Source organism: Arachis hypogaea, chromosome 16 (genome assembly GCF_003086295.3).
Source record: "Arachis hypogaea cultivar Tifrunner chromosome 16, arahy.Tifrunner.gnm2.J5K5, whole genome shotgun sequence".
In the NCBI taxonomy this organism is placed as follows: domain Eukaryota; kingdom Viridiplantae; phylum Streptophyta; class Magnoliopsida; order Fabales; family Fabaceae; genus Arachis; species Arachis hypogaea.
In genome coordinates, this window is record NC_092051.1 from 24,632,073 (window position 1) to 24,641,087 (window position 9,015).

A 9,015-nucleotide genomic window follows, 5' to 3' on the forward strand; every position below is an offset into this window, starting at 1 on the left:
TCATCTTGCATTTTTCGAAAATTGCATTCATGCATTGCATTCATCATGATCTTCAAGTTGTTCTTGATAAAACCTTCTTGATTGATCTTCATATTATATTGTTTTGTTGTATGATGTTTTTCATATGCATTCTTGAATTCTTAGTGCCTAAGCATTAAAGATTTCTAAGTTTGGTGTCTTGCATGTTTTCTTTGCATTAAAATTTTTTCAAAAATATGTTTTTGATGTTCATCATGATCTTCAAAGTGTTCTTGGTGTTCATCTTGATATTCATAGCATTTTTGCATGCATTCATTGTTTTGATCCAAAATTTTCATGCATTGCATCATTTTCATGTTTTTTCTCTCTCATCATTAAAAATTCAAAAATAAAAAAAAATATCTTCCCCTTTTTCTCTCTTAAAATTTCGAAAACTAGATTTGACTTTTTCAAAAATTTTTAAAATCTAGTTGTTTTTATGAGTCAAATCAAATTTTCAATTTAAAAATCTTATCTTTTTCAAATTTTTTTCAAAAAAAAAAAATTTCAAATCTTTTTCACTTTTCTTATTTATTTTCGAAAATTTTAAAAATATTTTTCAAAAATATTTTTCTTATCTTTATCACATAATTTTCGAAAATAACATCATCAATTAATGTTTTGATTCAAAAATTTCAAGTTTGTTACTTGCTTGTTAAGAAAGATTCAAACTTTAAGTTCTAGATCATATCTCATGATTTCTTGTGAATCAAGTCATTAATTGTGATTTTAAAAATCAAACCTTTTTCAAAACTAATTTCAATCATATCTTTTCAAAAATATCATCTTATCATATCTTTTTCAAAAACTTGATTTCAAAATATCTTTTCTAACTTCCTAACTCATTATCTTTTCAAAATTTGTTTCAACTAACTAACTAACTTTTTGTTTGTTTCTTATCTTTTTCAAAACTACCTAACTAACTCTCTCTCTCTCTCTAATTTTCGAAAATATCTTCCCTCTTTTTCAAAATTTCTTTTTTATTGACTAATTATTTTAATTTTTTATTTTAATTTTCAAAAAATTACTAACCTTTTTCAAAAACTATTTTCGAAAATTACTAACTCTTTTTCAAAAATAATTTTCGAAAATCCTTCTCCCTCATCTCCTTCTAATTATTTATTCATCTACTAACACTTCTCTTCATCTCACATCACTGCTCCTATCCTTACCCTTGTGTTTGGATTCTTCATTCTTCTTCACCCCTATTCCTTTTCTTCTTCTACTAACAATAAGGAACCTCTTTACTGTGACATAGAGGATTCCTCTTCTTTTCTTGTTCTCTTCTCTTTCTTATGAGCAGGAACAAGGAAAAAGGCATTCTTGTTGAAGCTGATCCAGAACCTGAAAGGACTCTGAAGAGGAAACTAAGAGAAGCTAAATTACAACAATCCAGAGACAACTTTATTGAAAATTTCGAACAAGTAAAGGAGATGGCAGCCGAACCCAACAACAATAATGCAAGGAGAATGCTTGGTGACTTTACTGCACCAAATTCCAATTTACATGGAAGAAGCATCTCCATTACTGCCATTGGAGCAAACAACTTTGAGCTGAAACCTCAATTAGTTTCTCTGATGCAGCAGAACTACAAGTTTCATGGACTTCCATCTGAAGATCCTTTTCATTTCTTAACTGAATTCTTGCAGATATGCGATACTGTTAAGACTAATGGAGTAGATCCTGAAGTCTACAGGCTCATGCTTTTCCCTTTTGCTGTGAGAGACAGAGCTAGATTGTGGTTGGACTCTCAACCCAAAGATAGCCTGAACTATTGGGATAAGCTGGTCACGGCTTTCTTAGCCAAGTTCTTTCCTCCTCAAAAGCTGAGCAAGCTTAGAGTGGATGTTCAGACCTTCAGATAGAAGGAAGGTGAATCCCTCTATGAAGCTTGGGAGAGATACAAGATACAAGCAACTGACCAAAACGTGTCCTTCTGACATGCTTTCAGAATGGACCATCCTGGATATATTCTATGATGGTCTGTCTGAACTAGCTAAGATGTCATTGGATACTTCTGCAGGTGGATCCATTTACCTAAAGAAAACGCCTGCAGAAGCTCAAGAACTCATTGACATGGTTGCTAATAACCAGTTCATGTACACTTCTGAGAGGAATCCTGTGAGTAATGGGACGCCTCAGAAGAAGGGAGTTCTTGAAATTGATACTCTGAATGCCATATTGGCTCAGAACAAAATATTGACTCAGCAAGTCAATATGATTTCTCAGAGTCTGAATGGAATGCAAGCTGCACCCAACAGTACTCAAGAGGCATCTTCTGAAGAAGAAGCTTATGATCCTAAAAACCCTGCAATAGCAGAGATAAATTATATGGGTGAACCTTATGGAAACACCTATAACCCATCATGGAGAAATCATCCAAATTTCTCATGGAAGGATCAAAAGCCTCAACAAGGCTTTAATAATGGTGATAGAAACAGGTTTAACAATAGTAAACCTTTTCCATCATCCACTCAGCAAAAGACAGAGAACTCTGAACAAAATACCTCTAATTTAGCAAACTTAGTCTCTGATCTATCTAAGGCCACTGTGAGTTTCATGAATGAAACAAGGTCATCCATTAGAAATTTGGAGGCACAAGTGGGCCAGCTGAGTAAAAGGATCACTGAACTCCCTCCTAGTACTCTCCCAAGCAATACAGAAGAAAATCCAAAAGGAGAGTGCAAGGCCATTGAATTAATCACCATGGCCGAACTTGTGAAGGAAGGAGAGGACGTGAATCCCAAGGAGGAAGACCTCCTGGGACGTCCAGTGATCAATAAGGAGCTTCCCTTTGAGGAACCAAAGGGATCTGAGACTCATCTAGAGACCATAGAGATTCCATTGAACCTCCTTATGCCATTCATGAGCTCTGATGAGTATTCCTCTTCTGAAGAGAATGAGGATGTTACTAAAGAGAAAGCTGCCAAGTTTCTTGGTGCAATCATGAAGCTGAATGCCAAATTATTTGGTATTGAGACTTGGGAAGATGAACCTCCCTTGTTCACCAATGAACTAAGTGATCTGGATCAACTGACATTGCCTCAGAAGAAACAGGATCCTGGAAAGTTCGTAATACCTTGTACCATAGGCAACATGATCTTTGAAAAGGCTCTGTGTGACCTTGGTTCAGGGATAAACCTCATGCCCCTCTCTGTAATAGAGAAACTGGGAATCTATGGGGTGCAAGCCACTAAAATCTCATTAGAGATGGCAGACAATTCAAGAAAACAGGCTTATGGACAAGTAGAGGACGTGTTAGTAAAGGTTGAAGGCCTTTACATCCCTGCTGATTTCATAGTCCTAGACACTGGGAAGGATGAAGATAAATTCATCATCCTTGGAAGACCCTTCCTAGCCACAGCAAGAGCTGTGATTGATGTGGATAGAGGAGAATTGATCCTTCAATTAAATGAGGACAACCTTGTGTTTAAAACTCAAGGATCTCTCTCTGTACCCATGGAGAGGAAGCACAGTAAGCTTCTCTCATTGCAGAGTCAACCAGAGCCCCCACAGTCAAACTCTAAGTTTGGTGTTGGGAGGCCACAACCAAACTCTAAGTTTGGTGTTGAACTCCCATATCCAAACTCTAAGTTTGGTGTTGGAGAGTCTCAACAATGCTCTGAACACCTGTGAGGCTCCATGAGAGCCCACTGTCAAGCTATTGACATTAAAGAAGCGCTTGTTGGGAGGCAACCCAATTTTTATCTAATTTCTATTTTTATTGTTTTTCATGTTTTATTAGGTTCATGATCATGTGGAGTCACAAAATAAATATAAAAATTGAAAACGGAATCAAAAACAGCAGAAGAAAAATCACACCCTGGAGGAAGACCTTACTGGCGTTCAACGCCAGAACAGAGCATGGTTCTGGCGCTGAACGCCTAAATGGGCAGCATCTGGGCGTTTGAACGCCAGAATTGCACCCTGGAGAAGAGCTGGCGCTGAACGCCCAGAACAAGCATGGTTCTGGCGTTCAACGCCAGAAATGGGCAACAAATAGGCGTTCAACGCCCAGAACAAGCACCAATCTGGCGCTGAACGCCCAGAGTTGTGTGCAAGGGCATTTTGCATGCCTAATTTGGTGCAAGGTTGTAAATCCTTGAACACCTCAGGATCTGTGGACCCCACAGGATCACCTCAGGATCTGTAGACCCTACAGGATCCCCACCTACCTCCACTCACTTCTTCTCACCCCTCTTTCACACAATCCCATAAACACTCTTCCCCAAAACTCTTCACCAATCACCTCAATCTCTCTTCCCTATCACCACTTCACCACTCACATCCATCCACTCTTCCCCATAAACCTACCTTATAAACTCCACCTACCTTCAAAATTCAAAATCAATTTCCCACCCAAACCCACCCTTATGGCCGAACCTTACCCCCCCTCCCTTCCCTATATATAGCCCTCCATTCTTCCTCATTTTCACACAACACAACCCTCTCTTCTCTTCTTGGCCAAATACACCACTCCCCCTCTCCTCCATATTCTCTTCTTCTTCATCTATTCTTTCTTTTCTTGCTCGAGGGCGAGCAATATTCTAAGTTTGGTGTAGTAAAATCATAAGCTTTTTGTTTTTCCATTACCATTGATGGCACCTAAGACCGGAGAATCCTCTAGAAAAGGAAAAGGGAAGACAAAAGCTTCCACCTCCGAGTCATGGGAGATGGAAAGATTCATCTCCAAAGCTCATCAAGACCACTTCTATGATGTTGTGGCCAAGAAGAAGGTGATCCCTGAGGTCCCTTTCAAGCTCAAGAAGAATGAGTATCCGGAGATCCGACATGAAATCCAAAGAAGAGGTTGGGAAGTTCTAACAAAACCCATCCAACAAGTCGGCATCCTAATGGTTCAAGAGTTCTATGCCAATGCATGGATCACTAGGAACCATGATCAAAGTAAGAACCCGGACCCAAAGAATTATCTCACCATGGTTCGGGGGAAATACTTAGATTTTAGTCCGGAAAATGTGAGGTTAGCGTTTAACTTACCTATGATGCAAGGAGATGCATGCCCCTACACTAGAAGGGTCAACTTTAATCAAAGGTTGGACCAAGTCCTCATGGACATATGTGTGGAAGGAGCTCAATGGAAGATTGACTCCAAAGGCAAGGCGGTTCAACTAAGAAGACTGGACCTCAAGCCTGCAGCTAGAGGATGGTTAGAGTTCATACAACGCTCCATCATCCCCACTAGCAACCGATCCGAAGTTACTGTGGATCGGGCCATCATGATTCATAGCATCATGATTGGAGAGGAAGTAGAAGTTCATGAAGTCATCTCCCTTGAACTCTACAAAATAGCCGAAAAGTCCTCCCCCATGGCAAGGCTAGCTTTTCCTCATCTTATTTGCCATCTCTGTTACTCAGCTGGAGCTTTCATAGAAGGAGACATTCCCATTGAGGAAGAGAAGCCCATCACTAAGAAAAGGATGGAGCAAGCAAGAGAGCCCATTCATGGAGCTCAAGAGGCGCATGAAGCTCATCACCATGAGATCCCGGAGATGCCTCCAATGCATTTCCCTCCACAAAATTATTGGGAGCAAATCAACACCTCCCTAGGAGAATTAAGTTCCAACATGGGACAACTAAGGGTGGAACATCAAGAGCACTCCATCATCCTTTATGAAATTAGAGAAGATCAAAAAGCAATGAGGGAGGAGCAACAAAGACAAGGAAGAGACATAGAAGAGCTCAAGGACATCATTGGTTCCTCAAGAAGGAAACGCCACCATCACTAAGGTGGACTCATTCCTTGTTCTTACACTCTCTGTTTTTCGTTTTCTATGTTAAGTGCTTATCTATGTTTGTGTCTTATTACATGATCATTAGTAGTTAGTAACTATGTCTTAAAGTTATGAATGTCCTATGAATCCATCACCTCTCTTAAATGAAAACTGTTTTAATTCAAAAGAACAAGAAGTACATGAGTTTCGAACTTATCCTTGAACTTAGTTTAATTATATTGATGTGGTGACGATGCTTCTTGTTTTCTGAATGAATGCTTGAACAGTGCATATGTCTTTTGAAGTTGTTGTTCATGAATGTTAAATATGTTAGCTCTTGAAAGAATGATGGCAAGGAGACATGTTATTTGATAATCTGAAAAATCATAAAAATGATTCTTGAAGCAAGAAAAAGCAGCAAAGAACAAAGCTTGCAGAAAAAAAAAATAACGAAAAAAGAGAGAGCAAAAGCAAGCAGAAAAAGCCAAAAGCTCTTAAAACCAAAAGGCAAGGGCAAAAAGCCAATAACCCTTAAAACCAAAAGGCAAGGGTAAACAAAAAGGATCCCAAGGCTTTGAGCATCAGTGGATAGGAGGGCCTAAAGGAATAAAATCCTGGCCTAAGCGGCTAAACCAAGCTGTCCCTAACCATGTGCTTGTGGCGTGAAGGTGTCAAGTGAAAACTTGAGACTGAGCGGTTAAAGTCAAGGTCCAAAGCAAAAAAAAAAAAGAGTGTGCTTAAGAACCCTGGATACCTCTAATTGGGGACTCTAGCAAAGCTGAGTCACAATCTGAAAAGGTTCACCCAGTTATGTGTCTGTGGCATTTATGTATCCGGTGGTAATACTGGAAAACAAAGTGCTTAGGGCCACGGCCAAGACTCATAAAGAAGCTGTGTTCAAGAATCATCATACTGAACTAGGAGAGTCAATAACACTATCTGAACTCTGAGTTCCTATAGATACCAATCATTCTGAACTTCAATGGATAAAGTGAGATGCCAAAACTATTCAAGAGGCAAAAAGCTACAAGTCCCGCTCATTTGATTGGAGCTATGTTTCATTGATAGTTTGAAATTTATAGTATATTCTCTTCTTTTTATCCTATTTGATTTTCAGTTGCTTGGGGACAAGCAACAATTTAAGTTTGGTGTTGTGATGAGCGGATAATTTATACGTTTTTTGGCATTGTTTTTAGTATGTTTTTAGTAGAATCTAGTTACTTTTAGGGATGTTTTTATTAGTTTTTATGTTAAATTCATATTTTTGGACTTTACTATGAGTTTGTGTGTTTTTATGTGATTTCAGGTATTTTCTGGCTGAAATTGAGGGACTTGAGCAAAAATCAGATTCAGAGGTTGAAGAAGGACTGCTGATGCTGTTGGATTCTAACCTCCCTGCACTCAAAGTGGATTTTCTGGAGCTACAGAACTCAAAATGGTGCGCTTCCAATTGCGTTGGAAAGTAGACATCCAGGGCTTTCCAGCAATATATAATAGTCTATAATTTAAACGAGTTTAGACGACGTAAAAGGGCGTTGAACGCCAGTTCTATGCTGCTGTCTGGAGTTAAACGCCAGAAACAAGTCACAAACCAGAGTTGAACGCCAGAAATACGTTACAACCTGGCGTTCAACTCCAGAAAGAGCCTCTGCACGTGTAACATTCAAGCTCAGCCCAATCACACACCAAGTGGGCCCCGGAAGTGGATTTATGCATCAATTACTTACTTTTGTAAACCCTAGTAGCTAGTTTATTATAAATAGGACTTTTTACTATTGTATTAGACATCTTTGGAATCATCTTTGGATGCCTGGTTCTTAGATCAGAGGGGCTGGCCATTCGGCCATGCCTGAACCTTTCACTTATGTATTTTCAAACGATAGAGTTTCTGCACTCCATAGATTAAGGTGTGGAGCTCTGTTGTTCCTCAAAGATTAATGCAAAGTACTACTGTTTTTCTATTCAATTCAACTTATTCCGCTTCTAAGATATTTATTCGCACTTCAACCTGAATGTGATGAACGTGACAATCATCATTATTCCCTATGAACGCGTGCCTAACAACCACTTCCGTTCTACCTTAGATTGAATGAGTATCTCTTGGATCTCTTAATCAGAATCTTCATGGTTTAAGCTAGATTGATGGCGGCATTCATGAGAGTCCGGAAAGTCTAAACCTTGCCTGTGGTATTCCGAGTAGGACTCTGGGATTGAATGACTGTGACGAACTTCAAACTCGCGAGTGCTGGGCGTAGTGACAGACGCAAAAGGAGGGTGAATCCTATTCCAGTACGATCGAGAACATCAGATGATTAGCCGTGCTATGACAGAGCATTTGGACCATTTTCACAAGAGGATGGGATGCAGCCATTGACAAGGGTGATGCCTCCAGACGATTAGCCATGCAGTGACAGTGCATCGGACCATTTTCCAGAGAGGATAAAAAGTAGCCATTGACAACGGTGATGTCCTTACATAAAGCCAGCCATGGAAAGGAGTAGGATTGATTGGATGAAGACAGCAGGAAAGCAGAGGTTCAGAGGAACGAATGCATCTCTATACGCTTATCTGAAATTCTAACCAATGAATTACATAAGTATTTCTATCCTTATTTTATGTTTACTTCTTATTTAATTTCGAAAACTCCATAACCTTTTGATATCCGCCTGACTGAGATTTACAAGGTGACCATAGCTTGCTTCATACCAACAATCTCCGTGGGATCGACCCTTACTCGCGTAAGGTTTATTACTTGGACGACCCAGTGCACTTGCTGGTTAGTTGTGCGAAGTTGTGATAAAAAGTTGAGATTACAATTGAGCGTACCATGTTGATGGCGCCATTGATGATCACAATTTCGTGCACCAGTGCCTCAAATGTGTTAGCATTTAATTAAGGTAACATACCTCAATATATAATATCATAGTTTTGTTGCATTTAATTACTGATTTAGAAACCTATTGTTAGTTCCTCTCAATGGGAAGAATTTTTCAAGCAGTACCAATGAGTATAAACACATTTTGATTTTTGATGAGTAGTTAGTTAGACTGTTATGCGTGCATGAGAGTATAGATAGGTACAGAAAGGATCACACAGAAATTTTAATTTAATTTTGAGTAGTCTTCTTCAATACGAAGAGTCACACGTTAAGGCAAAACAATTTATTCACATCAAAAGAAAAGATAGACTCACTTCAATACGTTTTGATATTTTATCCACCCATATCTGAGTTAACTTCCAAAATAGTCCCTGAGATTGGCATCGT